This window comes from Pseudorca crassidens, chromosome 5 (assembly GCF_039906515.1).
Source record: "Pseudorca crassidens isolate mPseCra1 chromosome 5, mPseCra1.hap1, whole genome shotgun sequence".
Lineage (NCBI taxonomy): Eukaryota > Metazoa > Chordata > Mammalia > Artiodactyla > Delphinidae > Pseudorca > Pseudorca crassidens.
The window spans coordinates 70,593,497-70,619,137 of NC_090300.1; the positions used below are offsets into that span (position 1 = coordinate 70,593,497).

Consider the following 25,641-nt stretch of genomic DNA (forward strand, 5'->3'; position numbering starts at 1 on the left):
AAACAACGGGAGCTACGAACCTGCAGCCTGCAAAAAGGAGACCCCCAAACACAGTAAGATAAGCAAAATGAGAAGACAGAAAAACGCACAGCAGATGAAGGAGCAAGATAAAAACCCACCAGACCTAACAAATGAAGAGGAAATAGGCATTCTACCTGAAAAATAAATTTATTTATTTTATTTATTTATTTTTGGTTGCGTTGGGTCTTCATTGCTGCGTGTGGGGTTTCTCTAGTTCTGGCGAGCCGGGGCTACTCTTCATTGTGGCATATGGGCTTCTCGTTGCGGTGGCTTCTCTAGGTGCATTGGCTTCAGTAGTTGTCACACATGGGTTCAGTAGTTGTGGCTTGTGGGCTCTAGAGAGCAAGATCAGTAGTTGTGGCGCATGGGCTTAGCTGCTCCACGGCGTGTGGTATCTTCCTGGACCAGGGCTTGAACCCGTGTCCCCTGCATTGGCAGGCGAATTCTTAACCACTGCACCACCAGGGAAGTCCCTGGAATACTTTTTAAACCAGAAGGAAAAGAAAATACCTCATTTGTTGTTGTTTTTATTATTGTTGTTGAGAGTCTTAATTTGACTGTAGTATTTTTAAGTTAGGAACACTTTGACTTGACATTTTTATTATTTATTATTTATTTTAACATCTTTATTGGAGTATAATTGCTTTACAATGGTGTGTCAGTTTCTGCTTTATAACAAAGTGAATCAGCTATATGTATACACATATCCCCATATCCCCTCCCTCTTGCGTCTCCCTCCCACCCTCTCTATCCCACCCCTCTAGGTGGTCACAAAGCACGGAGCTGCTGTCCCTGTGCTATGCGGCTGCTTCCCACTACCTACCTATTTTACATTTGGTGGTGTATATATATGACTTGACATTTTTAAATGGAAAAGGTTCTTTAGATTTTATGGAAAAATCTTTTACTTAACCAAGTGCCAGTGACAAAATTTAGACCAGAATGTAGTCATGAAGCAATAGTAATGAGATATGACTGTGGTTTAGTGGGAGAAATAAAGCCCTGTAGGCAACAGTACAAGTGCAGTAAATGATGAATCGCTACTAATTAGGTCTCATTAGTCTTACCATGTACTTCCCAAAGTTGTCCAGAATCTAATGTCAATTAGATTCTGGACAACTTTGGGAAGTATAGATAAGAAAACTTGATGTTACACTCATGTAAGTCTTTAGAGTATCTGTTTTAAAATTTAGAAACAGTTGATTGTGTGTGAGTGTCCACTAGACAGCACCCATGTCACTAACATGCTTATAGAAAAGCTGTTTATGTCTCCCAAGAGAAGGGAACCCACAGAAAACTGGGTGATGTAATACATGGCAGTTGCAAATGAGTTCCTCCCTTAGTCCTAGGTATTTTCCACGACATATAATAGACCTTAACTGTTGTTCTAAAGAAAGTTGACTGTACTGAGGACTGAAACACAAGAGGTCATTTATAGTGAGTATTTTCACGTTGTTACTCTACGCGGTCTGCAAAGCCCGAGCACCAGATGCTAAATCCTATCAACATAATGTATCTTTAATTAAATACTATATTTGCAATACAATTAATAATGCGACCTGCCTGTTTCCATAACTTTATTAAGAAGTTACCATAATTTTTGTGTAATAGGGTAATAAAAAAGCAGTGTTTTTTTTTTTTTTTTGCGGTACATGGGCCTCTCACTGATGTGGCCTCCCCTGCTGCAGAGCACAGGCTCTGGACGCACAGGCTCGGGGGCCATGGCTCACGGGCCCAGCTGCTCCGCGGCACGTGGGATCCTCCCAGACCGGGGCACGAACCCGCGTCCCCTGCATCGGCAGGCGGACTCTCAACCGCTGCGCCACCAGGGAAGCCCAGCAGTGTGTTTTGAAACAGCCTTTCCTAAAGTGGTTATATGCTTTGTGTCTGTTGAATTTTGAATTAAATAAAGAGATTGACAGCCAGAATTATCTGCTGCAGTGTACTCAGGACTTTATATTAATAAAGGATCTTGTATTATTTTTCTTCTTTTAAAATAAAATCGATTTCTTGCTTTTCGGTGGGCTCACTAGTTAAGATATTTAGGGAATAGTTCATCTGTTGGCTTTTTGCTCTCTCCCTCCCTCTAACTCTTTCTAAAAACCACAAGCAATATTAAATAATGTTAATTTCAAGAAGTATACAGTACATTGCACTGTGATGGTTCCTAATAAATGGAAAGTCATGCTTCTGGCTCTGTGGCCATCATTGATGTTGTTTTAATTTTCACAATATGTTAACATGATAATTAAATACCCCCAGTGTCCTGTGAGGAAAGAATTTTAAATGACATCATACATGGAGGGAAATCTTTGATATTTAAAAATATTATCTTTTAGACTGAGATTGTACGTGGATACAGAATAATGTATCTAGCTATGACGATAGGGCTTTAATTAAAAAAAAAGTTTGTAAGCTGCCTTTTTCAAGACTGAAAATGTCACCCTCAGCTAAACAGAAGTAATTTGCCTCAGAGGTGTGTGTGTCCTTACTCTTCATGAAACAGTGTCTCTCTTCAGAAAATAATTGTTCTCCTTGCAACGTATTTTTTTCTCGGCACTGAGAGTCCCGCTCCTGCCCTTCTTTTGCCCTAATACTTGTCTCTTAATTCTATGAGATTAGTTGTCAACTACAGTTAAAGGCAGCTGTTACCCTTCACAATCTGTCCTGATCTAATTTTGCAGGTTTGTTTTAGGTACTTGCTTTTAGTGTAGAAGTGGCTAACAGAACAACTTTGGAACCGCAAAGTGTAGATTCAGACACCAATATTAGATTATTCTGTAACCTTGGACAAATTACTTAAACTCACTAGACCTCAGTTTCCTCATCTATAAAATGGGAATAACAGGCCCTTTGCTGTACGTAAAGCACTTAGGTAAGGACTGGCACATAGGATGTCTCAGCTATTATTAAATTCCTGCCAAACTTGATTGCTCTCCTGTGTGCCCTATCCTTTTGTCTGTGCCTCTGCTCACATCTTTTGCTTGAAACAGAATCCACCCTCCTCTTGCAAGGCAGGAATGTGCAATTGTAAACACGAAGCCATCTTTGTGTCCACTCCATGAGACAGCTCAGAGAGCCCCTCTCTCTGCCTGCCAGTTTGGAGCTAATGCATCTGAAACCTTAATAACTTCTCGTGTTTCTTAGTATTCTCAACTGTTATGCTGTAGGCATTTGCTAGTGTTATTTTGCCTCTTTTGCTGGTCTGTCAGCTCCTTGAATCCAGGGAACTCATGTGATGAATTTCATCCTACTCCAAAGAGCCCATTTGCCTTGTGATCTGCTGTGGTTATTTAATTAGCAAAGAGTGCTTTTCTTTATATCTTATTTGAAACACTTTTGAATGTACATGATGTGTTCTATATTTTTACATTAATCCTATCACTTCTGGGCATTGGCAAAGGTCAGAAAATTAGGAGGAACCAAAATAGATACATTTAGTCCATTTAAGCAATATGTGAGTTCCTCTTGTGCTTCCTTCCCTCATTTAGCTCTCAGTAGTTTTGGAAAAGGATGACAAATTCCTTATTAAAAGAAAATGAAAGCAGATCTGTTACTTCTGTGAATGATGTTCTTTATCGATGGTTAATTAGGCAAAATATTTAAATACTATATATATGGTTAAAGCACATATATACTCTGTGAAAACTGTACAGGAAACTCTGTGCCTGAATGATATATTTTTTGTGTGTGATGTTCATGTGGGTTATAAACCAACAGTTACATTTCTGGAAACTCTAATGCTGTTATGTCTTTAAAAATATTATACTCTGAAAGAATATTTTAACACTATATCCCATGATAAAAGTTATTTTGCGTTATTTCTTTACGCTGATAACTTGTGAGGCTTAAAACAGTTTAATCTTTAGACATTGAAGCTACCTGATTATATTTTAAAAACAAATCATAAAATCATAAAACATGATAGTGTGGCAAATTCTATTGGGAAATGTTTTATTATTGGATTTTTTAAAGGCTGTAGACTTTATTAAAAATAACAAAATTTGACTTAAAGACATGAAATGCATAGCTTGTATATCTTGTTTGAAAATACGAAGGTTTTACTATTTGCCGCATTTTTTGCTTGATTTTATTTTTGCTTTCTTTTGTCATTGTTTTTTTGTTTGTTTTTGCAACAGTGTTTCCATGTCTGCTTCTTGTTTCTGTTGCATTGCATAGCACTCTTGTACATAGGTTTAAAAAATCTCTGTTTCCTCATTGCTAAATGATAATTCATTTATTCTAGGGTTGTAATTTCATCATTATAGATCCAGGTAAGTGATCAAAGCAGACCAAAAAGTATGGTTTGTTTCATAATGGCTTTTTAGGTTAGGTTTTCTCTTTATAGATGCTTCTTGTTTACATAGAGCACACCTAAGAATAATTTACATATTCTTCCATATTTCCTAAAGCAAATTCTTTCCATTGTTTTAGATAGACAAGTTTTTGCAAACGAGATATTTCACTTTACCCTTCATTAGAGGAAAAACAACAGTACAGGCAAGGAGATAAATGGTTAACTGACACCTTGTTTCTGATTGGGAAATACTACGAAGTGACGAGGGAGTATGGCAGCTGTAACCCAAGCTGCATGTAGCAATGCAGACTCAGTGTTGCTAGATCCCTGGGACTGAGTTCTACTTAAATAGACTGTGACTTCTAAGACTTAATTTGAGATTTGACATCATTGGAAAACAATCAGTTAGTGCTTTATTTAACAAAACCAAATTGGTCATGCTTTTCTAATGCCAAATCCCAATTTTGGTTGAACTATTTAGATAGTCTAATAAGTATGTGAAACAAATACAGTATTATTTGGGTTTTTTCCCTCTCCCCCCTGAGGGTTTATATAGGAATCTCCACAACCAGATGATAGCGTTCCAAATCAGAGACAAGATTATATCATTGGATTTTGGCTGCAGTCAAATCATTTAGGTCATTTGGGACACGTATGTTGTGCTTCCCCACAAAATTTTCTAGCCCCTCTGTTAAAACATATGTATGACTGCTGTAATACTTGGATTTCCCAAAAGAAACAAATCATTCACTCTGTTAAAGGAACCATGGATTACTTAATGTGAAAAGCATCACTTAACTTTAACTACCAGACTCGAGACCTTCAGTTTTTACAGCCCTTTTGCATGATTCTGTTTCTCTCTGTTCTGACACCCTAGGTGTCTGAACAATGATCGTTTCAATTATATTTTCTTGGTTTCCATCAAATCAGCTACACCAGTGGATCTCGTTTGCTCCGTACTTATTCATGTTTGGAAATAGCATTGTACAAAATAAAAGATACTAGAAAAAGATCTGCTGGGACAGAATTTGTACAGGTCTGCTGGGACAGAATTTGTACAGGTATAAACTCTCTAGTTGATGCTGTGGGAGCCTTTTTCTTTCAAACTTTGCCCCTCATTTGGGCCTCATCATTTCTTGCCTGAATTATTGCCATAGCTTCTCATCTGGCTTCCTTTATGCCCTTCATAAATATATGGCTTCTAGATTAATATTTCTTTAACACAGTCCTGGTCCTATCGTTCTAACATGTGGCTTCATAACAATCTACCTGTTATACAGATAGAAGGACTATAATAACGATGATAACGATGACAGTAATAATTAGTGAATGCTCTTAGATGCTCCATCTCAAATATCGGGTGTCTTGAGATAACAGAGTGGAATTCAATATCAGAGGGTTTAACATTGAGGTATTTGGCGTGGGTCTGAATGCATGTGTGTAGTGTGGCTGATAGATCATCTGATATACATGAGAAGTGAGTGGGTGGGGAGTTGACATTTTGTTAGAAGTGCATGCTTGGTGTTTTGATAAACCATTGCACCTCCTCAAATCTTTGTTATCAGAAACGTTGTCAAGAAAATATAGCATAATTCAGGACAGCAGGAAAATCTTAATTCTTTCCATCCTGGTCTTGGTTTTGCAATTAAACGTGTATGCTAAATAGGAGGTTATTGCATTTGAGTGTTCATATCTGTTAAAGCAGATTGACTACTTGGTTACCACATTGTAAACAGCTTTTTTGAAGAATTTTTAAATTTATCATTTATGATATATTAAAAGAAAAAGTAAGATATAAAACTGCATATAAACAGTGTTCACATTTAAACACCAACACCCATACCAACCACGTGCTTGCACACATGCACACATACACACAAACATACTCAGACACACACACACACAAACATACACACAAATATACATGTAAATGCATAGAAAAAAAAAGCTTGGAAATTAACCAAAATTTACAGTTACTGTCACTAAGGTTTTGAATTATGAATTTTTTCATTTTCTTTATTAATTTTGTTAATATTTCCTGTATTTTCTACAATGAGTATTACTGTTTTAATGAGGAAACTGCAACTTACATGAGGGCTCACCTAGCACTCTCATTCAGTGAGAAATGAGTGAATTATATTATTCACTCATTATATTAATTTGTTCAAGAGTGAATTATATTATTTTGTTCAAACATCACTAAAAAATCATTGAGTTACACAATAAATAGTCCAAGTTGAATTATCTTTTTATAAGGTAAAATAACATTTTAAATAGTTCTGCTGCCTGCCATCTATGATCAATGCTTCTGGGAAATTGTATGTTTTGCTGCTTTTTTTTTTTTTTAAACGACTGGGGTATTGAGTGAAGAAATCTAGCAATAAAATGAAAAGCTCTATAGATTACATCTCTGGTGCCTGGGATCATTTGTGGTAATTTTTCTTTTTATTCCTGTGATTTTCCTTTTTTATCACCAAATAGTGATACAGTTGATACCTCGAACCCACAAGGGCAGACACACACACACACAAAATTAAGAAAAAAGAGGATAACTTCATAGTTACTTCATACTTAAATATATTTATTTATTAATTCCTCAGTGATGTTTTTTTTTTTCTCATTTTTTTTTCCTCAATGATGTTTTGATAGCCTGCCGTGCCTTAATCTTTGTGCTACCATTTTCTGAGTGTTATGAAAGGATAATAGATGAATATTAGAATATGGTCCCTACTCTCAACTTACATTGTTTAGCACCACAGTTCTTAAACTTGAGCGTGCGTAAGAATTACGTAAATAATGGCATTTATCTGGTATACATTGGATATCAGAGGAAGCACAGGCTAGAGGAAGATGTTTGAATTCAGCTGCTTATGTGATGTTCAAAAAAGAAGGATTTTTAGCCAGCACTTGAGGCAGAAGGAGCTGAGGAATGGAGAAGATAGGGACTTGCCTAATGTCTTCCAGTAGTTACAGAGTAAAATAAAGGACCCTGGCCCTTGGCCTCTTTAAGACAGTGCTTTTTGGCTGGCTCGAACTCAGCTCTCTGTTTAAAAAATGAATGGGTTGCAGTGGAGCAGTGTTTTCCAAGTAGCGTTTGTCAGACTTCTGGGAATCTGAGAAGTTTCCACTGGTTTTCTGCCTGTTTTCCCTGGCTATAGTTGAATTCATTGAGGCCAGGAACCATAACTTGTTACCCAGCAGTTGGCAAAATTCCTGGCATTTAGAAGGTGGTCAGTTAATGGTTGATGACTGTATGAATGACACCGTTTTTCAAAAAAAAAAATTTCTTAAGTCATATATTTAGGGGCAACTAATGTATTTCTCTGCTATTGTGTGGCTTGGGAAAATGCAGTGTGTTCTCTGAAAGGAAAAGATATTTGGAGGTACGATATTTTTTCTGTGTAAATAAAGCTATTTTATCTTAAATATTAGTATACACATTCATTTTATAAAACAAAATGAAAGGGGAAAACGCCTGTTTTCTTAATAATAACCACTCAGTGTTTTTTCTTATTCAGATATTGGAGTTAAGTCATGCTATATGTACAAGTTTATGTCCTTTTATTTTCTTGTAACATTATAACATAAGGGGATTAGCATTCTGTAACGTATATAGATCTTGAGATGTATGAAAGTGAATCTTGAAAATAGTATCAGAATGAGAAGTGTCTCAGTTTATACACCATTACAGAGGACCTCAGGTATCAGAGTTCATGGAATCAAAGGCTTTCCTGAGATGCTCTACGTGCAACCAGAGATCTTTGAATTCTTCCATTCAAATCCCCTCATCTTTTTATAAGATGAAATTGAGGAAATTGAGACCCAAAGAACAACATAGGTGAATTTGTTTTGACCCAGGGCTTTCAGACCTTGTTGTCCCAATTTAAATTTGTGTCCCAAAGAATATTTATCTGTATTTGTTATTGTTTTCTATTTTGTAATGCTAAAAAGAAAGAAAAAAGGATAAAACGGCTCTTCATTTTACCTTTGGAAGGAAGTTCCACTGAAGAAATGAGCCCCCAAATGATTGAACTCTATCAGCCATTTGTAGGATTTCAGGTGTTGAAGGGTTTTAGTAGTGGTGCTGCTACCCTGATCTTGGCCTAGCCATCATTCCCTTGCTCTTCCACAGGGCTCGGTCACCATGTGCCATGGCCAAAATAATGGTGGTCCCGCCCATGAGCTGTCTTCAAATTTCCAGCTGACAATGTCTATCTAGAAAAGAGAAAACAAATTCTTTACTACTTCATATTTTAGCACATTTACCACACTGCATGATCTAAAATATCATATGGACTCTATCTGCAAAGCTTTCAAAAATACAAATGGACAGAATAGCATTGGGTGGTTTGAGGGGCCATTCACACCAGGACTATTGTTGCTCTTGTCATTGGTATTTTAAGGAGACTATCCATATATTGGAAAACACTGTGCCAATTTCCCTTCACACCTGAAGTTATAAAAACTCAATCCTGTTACCTAAATAGTTGTCCAGAGAAAGCGAGTAGGGAGCTACCTTAAGTGTGTTCTCCGTGATTGAGTGACAAAGACAGGCGTGAGAGAAACCTTTGCTTCCAGATCAACTCCTCCATTGCCTCACCCTTTTTTGGCCACACCAACGGGCAGAAATGAATCTACCCCCATGTGGTCATTGCGGGATTTATCCGGGCATTTGCTGAACCTGCTCGCAATTTATTTTTATTTCTTCCGATAGACGTGGATTTGGCACAGGAGAGTGAATTCTTTCTGGAACAGCAGATGTGCCTGGTGCACTCGTTTGCTATAACCATTTGTGCTGTGGTTGAAAAAAAATTTTTTTAGGAGTGCAGAATTGTTGAAGGGGGAGGGTTAAAAAACCGAAACCATTTTAGCGATTGTGCAAAGTTAGAATGTGAGTAATTTTGCTGCAGTTAGTCATTATGTGCTTTCATAGCTTGTTTTACAAGGATAAAGGGATATGTACAGGTTTGGTGACTAGAGCTCTTATTTGTCCCTAATAGTTGCTCTTTACGAAAACATTTTCTACCCTTTCTCCTACTTGGTGACAAAAGTGCTCGCTCCTTAGAAATTATACCCTTCTGTGATTCAGCCCTTTTATCTGTCTACAGTAACTGGACAAACAGCCTCCATTTCTGAGAACAAATATATTAGCAGAAGAGAAACTTCATTTTCCCATACAATCTATAATATGGATGATGTATATTCAAATCATAATAATGTAGTGATCATTTAAAAATGAGCCTTTTTTCTGCAAAAAGGAAAAAAAAAACCCAGCAAACATCTAGTGACTGTGCTGTGAGCTTATTGTGCTGTAAATATGGTGTCCTTGCAGCATTTTATTTGAAACATTCAATAGGTCTTAGCAAATTTTTGCTCACCGTATTCTCTGAGAACTGTAACACACCACCTATTGCTTTTCTTTTTACTTGCTTTCGGTCACCCAGATTCCTTTGGACATATGTGAACGAAGGGTCTGTTTGTTTCCACTGAAGCAAATATAGCCACTTGCTCACACTGGTGGCTTCCCTCACTGAATTCCACTACTATTTTGGAAACTCCTGTATGAAAACACAGCAACCCAACCTGTCCCCATTTGAGCCTCGTGGGTGATTTCCATGCAATACTGCCCAGTGTCTATATACTGAGGTTCACTTTTGTTACAAAACAAAACTGGATTTGTTGCCTTTTGGTAAGCTTGTTACTAAGTCGGGTCATTCTGGTGTGATGGCAGGGACACTGGTATTAGAGTTCCAACAGTGGTCTTGGAAAACTGGATTCTAATTCTGACCTGTCAAGGCCTTATCACCTTGGGCGAATCTTTCCTGAGTCTAGTTTCCTTGAGGAGAAGGTAGAAATTTATGACCTTCAGATTCCTTCAAGCTCTAATACTCTGTGATTCTGTGAAGAATATCATGTATTTTAGTGATATACAAATAAGTCAACTTCATTTCTTCTTATAAATGCCTTTGTGTCTACATCTGCACCAGACAGCTGTCTTCAGACTGTGTCTCAAAGGTGAGCACATTTTAACTTCCACCCTGACAGGCAAACTTCAGCAATGAGAAACCCCTATAAGGACTTGGGGGTTTCCTGGAAGGATCTCACTCTTTTCCTTACCTTTCTGTCTTTTAATGGCTTCTGAGTAGCAACAATAGACTGGAATGGTTGGTTCTATCATGGTAGTTGATTATAACCAAAAGCTACTGAACCAGCCTCACCACATTTCCTATTACCTACAGCTAAGAAACCTAAAATGCATAAACTAACTCAGAATACTTTTTAAAAAATTAGATTGAATTACAGAATCCTCTATCATACTTAAATACTTCTTGGGTAAATAACTAAGGGTTTGGCTTCACAAAGCTGGTGAGAAGGGGCTTCCCTGGCGGTCCAGTGGTTAAGGCTCTATGCTTCCACTACAGGAGCGTGGGTTCAGTCCCTGATCGGGAAACTAAGAACCTGCATGCTGCGTGACTTGGCAAAACAAAAGCTGATGGGGAAAGTAGAAGAGTATGGAGTGGTTAACATTTAGCCAACTACTGCCATTCTTGTTTTATTTCATTGAACCTCTCTTTTGTAGAGTTTGTCAATAATGCATTCTTGAAATCATTCATTCATTGAATAAATACGTATGGAGTATATTTTTGCTGGACATTAAGTATATATTGAATGAGAAACACAAAGTCCTTGCCTGTTTGAAGCCCAGAGGGGAAGATGACATTAAAGAAGGAATTGCGAAACAGTGGACAAGGGCTGTCATAAGGGAAGTACGGCCTGTTAAAGGACACCAGTGATGGACACCTTACTGAGACATGGGGACTCAGGACTGACTGGCTTTCCAGAGTGTCATTCATTTGAAACCTGAAGGATGAATACTGGTTAGGAGTTGGGAGGTGAGGCAGGTTGGAAAGCGTCCAAGTCCGGTAACTGCAGGATGGCTGGAGCATCAAGTTCCAGGGAGAGGGAAGGAAGAGAGGAGGAGACTGGAAAGCAAAGCGATGGCTGTATCAGGAAAAAGAAATTGAACTTCATCCTAAGAACAATGGGAACCTTTGGGAGATTTAATAAAAGAAGGCAACGATCAACTTGGATTTTAGGAATATTCTGATTGCAGCAGAGTGTACTAGTGACCAATAAGAGGTCATATTTAAAAATACCTGTATCCACATATGTGTGTATGTATGCAATATACATATATATGTATATATACATATTGCAGTAAACTAGGGCACCAGTGATGGTGGACAAAACTAGGGTATCACCACATCAGTAGTGAGAACTGGAAAGGCTGAAGGTAATTACGAGATGGAATCAACAACCTTTAAAATACCAAGGGGAGAAAAATTAGTATGGACATATTTATAACATTCAGTCACATTACTATAAGTCTCTGAAATACCTACTAACCTTAAATATTACTGGCTTACAATTTTATCAGTATACATATGCACTCTTACTTTGCTTTTCTTTATAGACCATTGTTTTGAATACCTGTTTCCTTGCTTACCAGTTGTATAACATTCCGTCAGAACAATGCACCATGTTTTTCTCAGGCATCCTCTACTATTTTATTTTTAGACATACAATCAGTGTAAGTTATGGGCATTTTAATGGCTCTTCATTGCCAGTTTACCCACCAAAGGAATGATTCCAACTTCCGGTGCTACCAGTCATGTAATAATGCACCTGCACAATCATATTCGCACAGAGAGGGTGTTTTATTATTTCTTGACTAGGTGCTTCAACTCTAGGTGCTTTTCACTAACTCCCTGGCCTGATTGGAGAAAAGCACATAGGCCCTTGAGGGGATGACTCAGTGCATGAGGTCACTTGCTATGGGAGTAGGCTCTTCTCTTGCCACATTCCTAGATTATAGAACACACTCAGATTGAATTAACCCTCATCGCAGTGGCGTTTTATCCAGTGCGACTCCCATGCATGCTAGGGACTAAGTGTTCTGTACTGTACGGGTATTTATATAAATAGGAGCCCTGGACACCTCTCCAAGTCAAAACTGTTGACGTACCACCTTATTTGATGTTTATTGGGGGGAAAACACTCCTTAAAATACTGGCTTTCTTGGTTTTAACATGATGACATGCTAGTTTTATGAACATGTGGGTGCAGGGCCCACCTGGGTCGTTGCTTCTCTGTTGAATAGTTAGGGATTAAGAAAGGAGGACTTCAGGCAGCATCTTGGTGCTCCCAACTGCCTTGATTTTATTTCTGAGAAAACAAGTTGAGGTACTGGCATCCATGTCTTCAGTTGTCCAGGGAGCCCTTTGTCTTCGAAGTATCATATACCATTCAGAATGCTGTGAGAATTAATTAAGTGGAGAGTTTCTAAGACAAAAACTGCCCTGGACTACCACACCAGACTGTACTGCTTTTTCAATTTCAGCCTTCTGAAGTTACTGAGAATAGCCCCTTGCTAGCTGTTGTACGTGTTCCCAAAGCACTGCAGCGTGAAGTGAACAAGTACTGATACAATGCACGGAAGTAAGACATTTTTGTATCCCTCTGACAAGAGCTCTTTGGGGGACTTGTCAGGTGTGTGTGTTTGTGTGTGTGGTTTAGGTGTCCATCAATGACTGAAAATTAGCATGTTAGTAGTGTCCCCATCCCCATATTGGCAGCATTGTTTTGAACTCAGTGGCACCAGTTAAAATACTGTGATTTTAATTTCAAAAGTAATCTTTGAGATCACTTTAACCATTCACCAGTTTTCCGCTGCTATTCATGAGGTAACTTTTTCTTTTAATGTAGAAAATTCAAAAACATATGAAGACAAAAATAAAAATTTCTGTTAATTGTATCAGCTGATGCCATTTTTTAACCTTTTAAAAGTATTTTAGGGCTTCCCTGGTGGAGCAGTGGTTGGGAGTCCGCCTGCTGATGCAGGGGACACGGGTTCGTGCCCCGGTCCGGGAAGATCCCACATGCCTCAGAGCGGCTGGGCCCGTGAGCCATGGCCGCTGAGCCTGCGCGTCCGGAGCCTGTGCTCTGCAACGGGAGAGGCCACAACAGTGAGAGGCCCAAGTACCGCCAAAAAAAAAAAAAAAAAAAGTATTTTAAAATCATTTTTAATTGTTCCTATGTCCCTTCCTTTTTTTCTATGTACAGACAAACACACCCAAGCTGGGATACTACAATGTTACTTTTTGGTGTCTATTAATTTTTAAAGTAATTTATTTCATATATTATTTAAAATATATATTTACATGCATATGTATATATGCACATATCAGAGGACGATCTATATATATTTTTCACAATATGTGATTGTGTTAGAAGCTTTGGAAAATAGGAGAAGTATATGCTCCAAAATCACCCCCTTAAATTAACCACTGTTATCATTTTGGGAACAAATCCTTCTAGCTCTATACGTGTGTATGTGTATACGAGAGATACAGATAGATGCGTATATTGATTAACACATATAAAACAATGTTCCCTAATGTGATTTTAAAATGTATAAAATTGTTGATTTTTCTTTCTTTCTTTTCTTTTTTCCTTTCTTTTCTTTTCCCTCCCTCTCTCCCTCCGTCCGTTCCTTCCTTCTTTCCTTTCTAATATAGTAAGATATACATAACAAAATTCACCACCTTAATAATTTTTAAGGATACATTTAAGTGGTGTTAAGTATATTCACGTCGTTGTGCAACCATCACCACCGTACGTCTTCAGAACTTTTTTTTCCCCCAAACTGAAAATGCATATCAATTAATTACTCCTCATTTCCCCCTCCCCTGACCACCCTGGTTACCACATTCTACTTTGTCTTCATGAATCTGATTACTTTAGTTACCTTATATCATTGGCATCGTACAATATATGTCCTCTTGTAGCTGGCTTATTTCACTTTAGCGTAATGTTTGCATGGCTCATTCATGTTTTAGCATGTTTCAGAATTTCTTTCCTGTTTTAGGCTGAATAATACAACCTTGTATGTTTATACTACATTTTGTTTATTCATTCATCTGTCAGTGGACACTTCGGTTGCTCCCACATTTTTGGATATTGTGAATAATTCTGCTATGAACAAGGGTATACAGATGCTTGTTAGAGTCCCTCCCTGCTGTGAGCTCTTTGGGGTATATATCCAGAAGTGGAGTTGCTAGATTGTTGCTATGTTTTGAAACATTTTAATGATATAGTATTCCGTTATATGAATATACCATCATTTATTTAACCAATCCCCATGTATTGATTATTTAAATTGCATATAATCTTTTACTTTTATAAATTACATTACCATGAACATTTCTTGAAATCTGAAGATTTAAATATCCATGGTATTTCCTTAGGTTAAATTCTTAAAAGGTAGAGACTTTGTTAGGGCTTCTGATACATATCACCAAATTAACCCACAGATTGCCCATAGGAAGTTTATAGAAACAAATATCACGTTGGTTCCTAAGTCTAAATTATATAAACATTGCCCTTTGAAGACAATTGGGATAAAAGCCTCCCATCACCCATAGCCCCCAACTCCAGGTATGATTCCCTATTCTGCTTAACAACAGAACCTAAAAATGTGGTTCTTGACTCTGGTATCAACAAAAAAATCATTTGTTCCTCCCCTTTTTAATTTCCAGATTTCACTCCCCAAGTGGATGGGTCTAAGATAATTTGTATCTAAAAAGCTCTAAATGCAAGATACTTGGTATTTAAAGAGTGCTCAATGATTCTGTTGTGCAGTCAGACTTGAGAAGCGCTTCTCTAAATGTAGAGTGGCATATTCATATATTGTTCTCTTAGTCTGTTGGGTTGTTTTCTAGCTCGTGGGGTCATCTATCAAGTGGATAAGGTGTGACTCGAATGAGTGAGGAATGCAACCGTCAGTATTAAACCCTGAATTATGGAAGATAATCAGTGAGGGGAGTCAAGAAAGCAAAATTAAGTTATTTTCTATATTAAGGCCTTGGAGAAAATGTTAAGTAATTTTTCTTGAGCAAAAAACAAGTAGCAAATAATGTATGCATGGCTTTATAACTGAAATGGGTAAGCCATGGTTCTTTTTTTTTTTTCTCTCACTGTATAAACTCAAACACCAAGCTTGTCCATTTATTTATCCAGTCATGATTTGTTAAGTAGCTACCTGGTGTGAATCCTTATGATGAGATCAAGCTCTTTTTGGCCAGTAAAACTCACTGCAAGTATTCAGAATTTACCCTTAGAATCACTGGAGTTTGAATGTCCTTCTGACTTTTTTTGTAGAGGAATAAATAGTATTAGAAGAACAAGAAGTGTGACATGCTCCCCTCAACTCTGTGCCTTATCCAGTGAAGCTCATTTCTTGTTTGGGTTATAGAAAGACTCTTATTTGAAGAAAAAGATAGGAGGAGAAAATGACAGTATTCCCTGGTCTTCTTTGTTGTTCCGATGAGGAGTCCGTCTGGAGAAGTAATAGGAATTTTTCAGTGTCACTCAATTCTGAATAGTGGCAAAGCTGGAATTGTTTTCCCCCCGAGCTCTACTGCATGACCCTTCAATTTAATTGCTCATCCTCCCTGGTGATATTTCTATCTGCCACTGTCCTTAACTGAGAATGGAAGTTGCAAAATTTGGCTTCCTGGTGTTTGCAATCAGTCAATCAATCAATCATGAGCAAAGCTTTAAAGTCAGAAGAGGAATGTTGGATCCATTTTTTATACGACAGCAATCAGCTGGCACAGTACAGCAGCTGCCTTAGACTATGAACTCTTATTGTGTACAGTTCATGTCACTCTATTGTTTCCCAGATAACGGCACTGAGTATCACTTGCTGTCTGTTGTCCCACTTACTCCATTATTTTTCTTCTAGGAGAGAAATATTTTTCTGTACCCACATAGACTGAGAAGGCCTCTTGTTTGTGTTTTTGTGAATTTCTCATATGTGGTTTATTTTACTTTTTCTTTACCCGAGAGAGGTAGAATTGTTTTTAAAACTTCTAACTATGGAATAGGCTACCTGGGTTGAGTCCTGGATCTGACACCTGCTAGCTGTGTAACCTTGGGCAGTTACTTAATTTCTCTGTACTTCAGTATCTTCATCTGGGAAATAGGGGTAAGTAGTAGTTTCTGTCTCAAGGGTACTTGTGAGGAGTAAGTATAAACTGCATTGAATACAAAATATTTACAGAAAGTAAATGTTACATAAGTGTTTGCTATTATTATACATCTTTTTAAAGATACCAGTAGGTATTTTAATTTGTTTTTACTGCCACAGTGATATACAGATAAAATACATAACTACAAGTGACAAATGGTCATCAGGTCTTGTTCAAATAACTTGAAACAGTTGTCATGAAAAGAAAATTGAAGTTGAAATATTTGTAACCCTATCTTCTAACAAATCAACCATCTCTCTTTCCATAGTTTGTCTGGTCCTTGTCCATATGGAAATACCGTTCTGTGTAGCCTCAATTGTATTGTACACATGATTGATTTCCCATTCTATGTTTTTCATTTAATATTTTCATTTAGCATCTTAAGCATGTTTTCATGTCTATAATAGCTGGAATCAAAATGTAATGAAGGAGCTTTGAGTTTTATGTTGCTGTGTATATGTCAGGCTTTAGCTTTTGTATATTTTCCCCTTTGTTACCTTAGAAAATTTCCTTTCTAAGTAGAAATCAGTTTTGCTCATTACACCAAATTTTGTCAGAAAATTGAATGAATTAAGAATTATTTGAGTGCAGTGACTTTGATTCACTTTGTCTTATTGTGACTTTAGCAACTAGCTCAGTGCCTGACACAGAGCAGAATTTCAATAAATTTTTGTTTAATAAATACCTTGGATTCATTAAATTTGAGGAGATTGGGATATTGTAATTATTTGATAGTTAATTCAAAATGTGTTTCTTTTCAGTACATGTTAAAGATTATTTTAAAATGCTTTAGTCTCTTTCTTTTCATGGTACTTTTTTTTTTTTTTTGCGGTACGCGGGCCTCTCACTGTTGTAGCCTCTCCCACTGCGGAGCACAGGCTCCGGACGCGCAGGCTCAGTGGCCATGGCTCACAGGCCTAGCTGCTCCGTGACACGTGGGATCTTCCCAGACCGGGGCACGAACCCGTGTCCCCTGCATTGTCAGGCGGACTCTCAACCACTGCGCCACCAGGGAAGCCCATTCATGGTACTTTTATTTAAAATTTGCCCTTTGACTATTTCTGTAGGAGTTTGAGCTGGCATCAGGTAGAATTTACATATACAGTCCGACCATTGAAATGAAAATAAGCGCCTCAAATCCTTCTTTGAAAGATAGTAGTGTTAATAAATTCAAAAGGTAAAGTCCTTAAACTGTTTAGAGGGAGGGAGAGACTAATGAGATTACTGTAATTAAGTATGCATGAACACATTATTGACTGGGAGATTTTTGCAGAAACTAACGCCTGTGGCCATAATATGCCTCCAGTCAAAAATGTGTTAAATAATGTAAATTGATACAGCCACTATGGAGAACAGTATGGAGGTTCCTTAGAAAACTAAAAATAGAGCTACCTATGACCCAGCAATCCCACTACTGGGCATATACCCTGAGAAAGCTATAATTCAAAGAGTCATGTACCACAATGTTCACTGCAGCATTATTTACAATAGCCAGGACATGGAAGCAACCTAAGTATCCCTCGACACATGAATGGATAAAGAAGATGTGGCACGTATATACAATGGAATATTACTCAGCCATAAAACGAAACGAAATTGAGTTATTTGTAGTGAGGTGGATGGACCTAGAGTCTGTCATATAGAGTGAAGCAAGTCAGAAAGAGAAAAACAAATACTGTGTGCTAACACATATATATGGAATCTAAAAAAAAAAAGAAAAAAAAAGAAAAAATGGTTATGTTGAACCTAGGGGCAGGATAGGAATAAAGACGCAGACCTATAGAATGGACTTGAGGACACGGAGAGGGGGAAGGGTAAGCTGGAATGAAGTGAGAGAGTAGCATTGACATATATACACTACCAAATGTAAAATAGATAGCTAGTGGGAAGCAGCTTGGTGCTTTGTGACCGCCTAGAGGGTGGGATAGGGAGGGTGGGAGGGAGACGCAAGAAGGAGGGGCTATGGAGATATATGTATACATATAGCTGATTCACTTTGTTATACAGCAGAAACTAACACAATATTGTAAAGCAATTATACTCCAATAAAGACGTTAAAAAATGTGTTATATCAGAGTTCCTTGATTGTCAAGTAATAAGAGAAATGAGATAGCTCACATTTTACATATTTGGTTGTAATCTGACAAGAGAAATGCACTTTTCTTGGGAGACCATTACTTATTTATTCAAATGTTTGTTACATGCCTACTATGTACTATGCTATGAAAAAGCCAGTGGAAAAGCAGCAGCGAATAAAAGGGACAATCTCTAACTTTATGAGAACAGACATACACAAGTGTGATGTGTGTAGAAGAGCTCACTGTGCCAGAGGATTTGGGCAGAGGTTCACTGAGGAATCTGACACTCAAGCTGAGACTTCAGGGGTTCTTAGGAATTAGCTAGATATAGAATCCAGAGAGAGGTGGGAAGACGCAGAGGTATTATCCATGAGACAGGAGAGAGTCTAGCACATCAGCTATGAAAGGAAGTCAGTGTCAGAGAGTAACAGGACATGTACCTCTTGAGAGTGACATGACATGTACCTCTCAGGGAGAGACAGAAGAAATAGATTGAGTCCAAATCACTCTACTAAACCACTGAAGATTTTTAGGCAGGAAAGTAATGTGATTAAATCTGCATTTGAGAGAGATCACTCTTCCTACAGAATGAAGGATTCATTGAAGGGGAACAAGCATAGATACTGGGAGACCAGTTTGGATGCTGTTGGATAATTCCTGGTGAGAGGTGGTGGTGTCTTGGAATTGAATTACAGCAGAGGAAATGGTTGAAATGCAGACAACTTTGAGAGGTATAGAATTTCCTATTTAGGGAATAGGATCCCCAGGATTTGATACTTGAATGGGATGTGAAGGAGAGGCTGAAAAATGACTCCTAGTGTTCTCATTTGAACAGTGCTGGGGTGGATGAGAAAACCAGATGAAAGGCATGAAAAGCAGATTCAAGGGAGATGATAAAACAGTTTTTAACATCTTGAGCCTGAAGAGCGAATGAGACATCCAAGTAGACACATGAGATAGACAGTTGACTATTGTGGTCTAGCATTTCAGGTACAGATGGATTCTGGAGAGAGAACTTCAAGAGAGTCATCATATATAGGAGCTATTTCAAGTTGTGGGCGTGGTCCTGGAGAGAGTTAATAGAGGAGAGGAGGTCCTATGTCAGATACAAAGGATCTTTATTCAGGGGCGATTGGGCAATATGTTGACTAATGTTGTCAGTAGCACTTTTGTAGAAAGATTGGAAAAGTACTTCTAGCAGAAAGCTAGCAAGAGCCTGGGTCCTTCATGTCACTGTTGAACAGACATAGTGGTTCTTGGCTGCCCTTTCTATTACAAAAGACAAATTTCTATCTATGACCGTGATAATTTGATTTTCTGTAGCTTACAGTTTGACTTCTTCCCAACTTATAAAACATGCAAGTCAGTTATGAAAACCCTGTAAGGTATTTGCTTTAATGGAGGTATGTACAAAGCCCATTGGCGGTAAAGCCAGAGGACCATAGAAAACCCCCAAAATCCTTCTAGGGGATTTTTATGTCTTTTTATGTTTTTATTTTTCCATTAATTATTTTGTAAATATCTTCAACGTGTAAAGCTCTTTTAGGCTAATGGGAAGAGGATAGGATGTCTCCCTGTCCCCCAGCAGTTTATAGTCTGGTATAGGGGCTAATACATAGTAACTGTTGAATGAATGTCTCCAGACTTCCGGAAAGACATTACAGAAGAGGCACCATTTGATCAGAGACTTAAAGAATCAGTAGGCAACTTCCAGGCAGAAGATGGCTATGTTTGAGCTGCAGATGAGAAACATGGAGGAGAGTCATAAAGAACAAATCATAGACTATAGAAGGAGGTGCTGGTGGACAGATATGAGTACACACATGAGTGTATGGTCTATTCCCATCTCTACATAAGCCTAAGATTAGGCTTAATATGCTGTGACTAATATAGGAAATAAGGAGGTGTCTAGACAGAAAGGCAAGAGCTAGATTGGAACATCCTTATAAAGTGTATTTAAAAAAGGGAGAGAGAGTACACCATGATTAAAAAGAGTTCCACACAAGGCAGAGTCATTGGCAAATCTGGATCAGCAGAGAGCTGGGATCAGATAGTCATGTTAGAGAGATCACTGTGACAATATTGAGGAGGAGATTGAGAGAGAAGTGACGTTAGATCACGGCAATAAACAGCTCTGAGAAGTGATGATGGGAGCCAGAACTAGGAGAGAGAAAGTGAGACGGGGGTAAAGTACAGGGATGCCAGATGTAATCAGGGCTTATATAGAAGACATAATAGTAGATTAGGGGTGTGTGCGTGCGTGTGTGTGTGTGTGCGTGTGTGTGTGTACGTACATGCAGGGTGTGTTCAGGGAATGGGCGGGTCAATGGTGAGAGGGATATAGGAATGTAAGATGTTATTCCGAGTTGGGCAGAAAGGAAGCTGAGGGCCTGCTCCCAAAGGTGAGCAGGAGAGGTGCTCTTACAGCCCTTTGTCTGTTCTTGTCTCATGGCCACAGCCAGTTCTGCCTGGTAGTGGAGACATCCGTTCAAACAGTAATTGATCAGTCCCTCTACCAGACTACATACAAACTCCTGGGGGACAGGAAGACATGCGCTATTCATCCTGGGACACTATCCTCCTCCCATTAAGCTCGCTGAGCTTTCCATGTTGAAGATGCTTAGAAAATAATTAATGGAAAAATAACCACATAAAAACACTGCTACAGAGACATTCAAGTCTCAGGGAAAAAATATGTATATACGTGTATATATATATGTATATATCTGTATGAGTGTAATTTTAAAAATGTGCTTGTTTTTCAAAATGAAAATGTTAAATCATGATAAAACTTCAAGAATTCTTGCAAAGAACAAAAAAGAAATGAAATGCCAAAAATAAATATTTGGAAGTGCCTACTAATCCAGTAAGTAGAAAAGATTCGCTGTGTATTTAATTGAATATGTGGGCCAAGAAAGTGTTGCCATAGCTTTCTTTTATCATCAAGAGCATAAATAAGTATGCTTTAAAATGATTCCTGTTCTTTACCCCTTCCACCTCCAATGAGGTAAAGAATTTAAAATTGCAAAGGAAAAAAAATAGAGCTAAATGTGCTATTTTCACACACGTAGTTTTGAAATAGAAAATACTCAGAAACATGCCGGCACATACACAGCAGAATTCATAATAAAGTTGTGAGAAACCTTCTCATCTAGGGAGATATTTCCTAGAAGATAGCAATGGCTCCTGAAATTGCTCCCTGATGCCTTCCTTCAAAGACTTTAGGAATCTGTAAGTAGTGAATGTGTGTGCACATGTGTGTATGTTCACCAAGAAAGAAAAAGTGAAAGAAATTTGTTGAAAAAAGTTGCTTCTGAGGAGTTAGGTCTGCATTCTTTTTTGTTTACTTTATGAATGTGATTGGTTTTCATCTTCAAAGTATGTGACTTTTGAAGTATCTGTTTTTGGGGCAGACTCCTTTCCAGCTGCGGCCCAGAGTATGCCTGTCATTAGCTCAGTTGCTCAGTCACTGTCTCCATTTATAGTTGGGTTTGTAAAGTGTTTAAAATAGGAACTCTGGGTTTCTGCTGATCTTGAGTCATCAAAGAAAAGCAAAGCTTTATTCCTTCTTATATTCAGTTCCATCCATGTGGACATTTTTTTTTTTTTTACATTTATCAAGTTTAGTTTTTATTTCTCAGGAACTTTTAACAAATTATAATAAAACGATAGATTTGTTAATTGCTTAGTAGAGGGTGTAACACAGTAAACTTTTAAGCTGTAATTATTATAGTTAACAATAATAATAACAATTATTATTATCGTCATCTTTCAAAAATACTCCATCAGTGATTTTGCACAATTCTGTACACCTAAACACTGATAAACACTTAAGCACTTTTAATACAATGCTTTTATCAAAATTTCATAGCACAGTAGCATCATTTTTTTAAAGCCTTGATTGAACTCTTTATTTGATAAATTATCTCTGTTTCATTAGTTGTTTTGTCAGGTTTTTTTTTCCTTGTTCTTTCCTTTGAAACAAATTCCTCTGCCTTCTCATTTTGCTTAACTTTCTCTGATGAAACAGTTACCCATCCCGGTCTTGAAGAGGTGTCCTTGTGTGAGACCATCCCTATACAGTCTACCCAGTGGCTTTGGTGGGAGAACTGTATCTGAAGTGAGCACGAGTTACATCTTTCCCCAGGGTGTGCTGGCAGCTATCACCTTGGTAGGAGGAGGGGCTGGAGATGGAGGGGCTAGGGCCAGAGCCAGGTGTGAGCCAGGGCTTCTCTTCTGTTCAGTGGCCAGTACCACACTAATGGGGGGAAGAGTCAGTCCCCAATGTGGACATTTTTTAAGACCGACATGGTTGACTAGAAAAATCTAACCTTACTTTTTTTTTTTTTAAGGTTCAAACTGACTCTTCCATACTCTGTGCTACAGAATGTCAGGGTCTTACTGAGCATTTATTTAGGAATTTCTTCAGGATATATATTTTAACAAACCACTTAATGTGGAAACTGCATCTTCTGTTGGGTACTATTGGGACGACCTTCATACAGAAGGGAAAGGCTACTCGACCAAGACGAGAATACTCAATGATGCTTAAATTACGAAAGGAAATGGCAGGTTTGCTCCCTCAGAGGCTATCAGAAAAGGAAAAAAGACAACTCTATTCAACAGCTTTCTGTAACTTAACAGAAAACTAAATCTAGAATTAACAAAATCTCTAGGAAACTACAATTGAGACAAATCACAAATATGACAGGAAAAGATAGCCATCACAGTCAGATCCCAATGAAAATGAGAGCACACAGAAACTAGTCCCTTTCCAGGAGCTGAGTTATAAATGCATTGTGTACATAGGTCCACTTGGGGATAGAGAAGCCATTAGGGACAAAGTGATAATCTGGGGCTAGCAGAGTCAGAACTGTCATCTCCCTAGGTTCAAGAGGACCAAGGGGGAGAGCAGTGATTTAAATAGGAGGAGAGAGTGTGGTAGAAGAGAGATCCTAGAAAGGACCGGTGACCCTCCGTGGCTGACAGCTGGGAACTTCACAATCAGGTTCCCAGAAGACATGTGGCTCAAGAGTTTACTGGTGTCTCTCAGCAGGGGCACTGTTGGCATCTTGGGTTTGACAATGATGTGTTTTTGCCTTTTAACCATTCAATGAAAATAGAATCCCCTAATCACTGTGACAGTAAAAAACATTGCCACACATTTCTAAACTCTCCCTGGTCGCTAGGTGATTTCCTCTCCAGTTGAGAACCGCTCTACAGAGAATTCCCTGGCAGTCCACTGGTTAGAATTCCACGCTTCCACTGAAGGGGGCATCAGTTTGATCCCTTAGTTCCAGGATACCTGGTCCAGGAACTAAGATCAGGCAAGCAGCATGGCATGGCCAAAAAAAAAAAAGGAGAGAACTACTATATTTTAACCAAACATCCCTGAAATGTTTTAATCTTTATCTCTGGATCAACCTAGATCACCAGAAAGATATTCCCAGAAAGCCATATGTCTAAATCAGTATACTTGTATGTTTTGGTGGGGACAGGATAGCTGTACTATCTCCAGCCCCACATCCACATCCCAGGCAGGAAGGAGGAAAAGGGAAAAGTAGGAAGGGATCATGCTGTGTCAGGAGAGCTCTAGCTTTTCCAGAAATGCTTTGCATACATCTCATTGGCCAGAACTGTGTCACATGGCAACTCCTACCTGCAAAGTAATCTAGGGAAGAGTGGGCACATTGCTGCCCCAAACAAAACTGAAATTTTTTGAGTAATGAAGAAGGGCGGTGGGTATGGGGAAGCAGTTAGCATCTGCCCCACATGTATGTATCTCTGATGGCTTGGTGTGGGCAAATGACACTAGAGTAATATAAAGTCTTGTGTTGTTTCTTCCTATACATACTAGAATTGACCTGGAAATTAATGAACAACCGAATTAGGGTGTGGTCATTCATTTCTTGTATCAACAGATCTAATCATAGTAAGCCAGCGCAAAATTAAGACAGTCTGTCACTGGAATGTTTACAGATCCCTAATAGACTAGTGCCTTAGGATGAATGTTTGAATCTTCAAACCTTCCCTAAGCCTTTACTTATCCCCAGCCTAACCAAGACCTCTCACAGTTCAGCAGAAAGTCTTTTAATCTTTGTGGCCTTAGGACAGTTTTAGGGCATTCAGTAAGTATTTCTAAATTGAACAAATGGATGCGACAAAAAACAGAAAGATGTAAAGGGAGGAGGCTGCATTTGAGTTATCTTTGGTAAATCACTTTTTGACAGGAATCTTTGATCCTAAATTTAGTATTTCTTTGGTTGTACCAGCAGTATTTGTTTATTTCTCCCAACACCCCTCATTGCTTTTTTTTGTTCCCTCTGCTTAGTCCTTCAGCTCTCTTTCTCTAGTATTGCCTTCTAGCAGTATGGTGACCAAGTCCTCGGGTAGTCTGTTTGAGATCCCATTGTTCAGTTTATCTGTTTTCTTTTGGTGCTGGTGCTTTTGATGTTTCTATATGTATTTTTAAAAAAATCATTGCCAAATCCAATGTCATGAGTTTTTTTCTTCTGTGTTTTTTTTAAGGAGTTTTATACTTTTAGCTCTTACATTTAGAGCTAGAATTTTGGGTTACTTTTTGTATACAGTGTAAAGTAAGGGTCCAACTTCATTCTTTTGCATGTGGATGTCCAGTATTCCCAGCACCATTTGTTGAAAAGACTATCCTTTTCCCATCAAATGTCAAAAATCAAACCATGTATGCAAGGATGTATTTCTGGGCTCTCAATTCTATTCCCTTGGTCTATGTCTGTCTGTATGCCAATGGAACACTGATTATTATAGCTTTGTAATAAATTTTGAAGTTGCGTAGTGTGAGAGCTCCAGTCTTCTTTTTCAAGATTGTTTTGGTTATTCAGAGTCTCTTGAGATTGCATATGGATTTGTCTATTTTTGCAGAAAAGTTCCATTGGGATTTTGACAGGGATTGCATTAATTCTGTACATTGCTCTGGGTAGTATTAACATTTTTACAGTATCCAGTCTTCCAATCCATGAACATGATATGTCTTTCCATTTAGCTGTATCTTCTTTAATGTCTCAGCAACATTTTGTACTTTTCAGTGTATAAGACTTTCACCTCTTTGCTTAAGTTTATTCCTAAGTTTTTTCTTTCTTTTTGATGTTATTATAAATGGAATTGGTACACAGAA

At 38.1% G+C, this 25,641-nt stretch overlaps 1 protein-coding gene and 1 long non-coding RNA gene across 16 annotated transcripts in view; one reads left to right on the forward strand and one right to left on the reverse strand.

Moving 5' to 3' along the window:
* LPP (LIM domain containing preferred translocation partner in lipoma) overlaps positions 1–25,641 on the forward strand; it is a 701,187-nt gene that overhangs the window by 402,414 nt on the left and 273,132 nt on the right. The window lies entirely within an intron of this gene.
* On the reverse strand, positions 156–8,990 carry LOC137224469 (uncharacterized). Of its 2 annotated transcripts, none has more exons than XR_010943351.1 (3): positions 8,835–8,990; positions 8,304–8,533; positions 156–502 (listed from the first exon to the last, which is right to left on the reverse strand). It is a non-coding gene; the product is annotated as an uncharacterized lncRNA (long non-coding RNA). The 2 variants fall into 2 exon arrangements; XR_010943350.1 differs by having other exon boundaries at positions 8,798–8,859.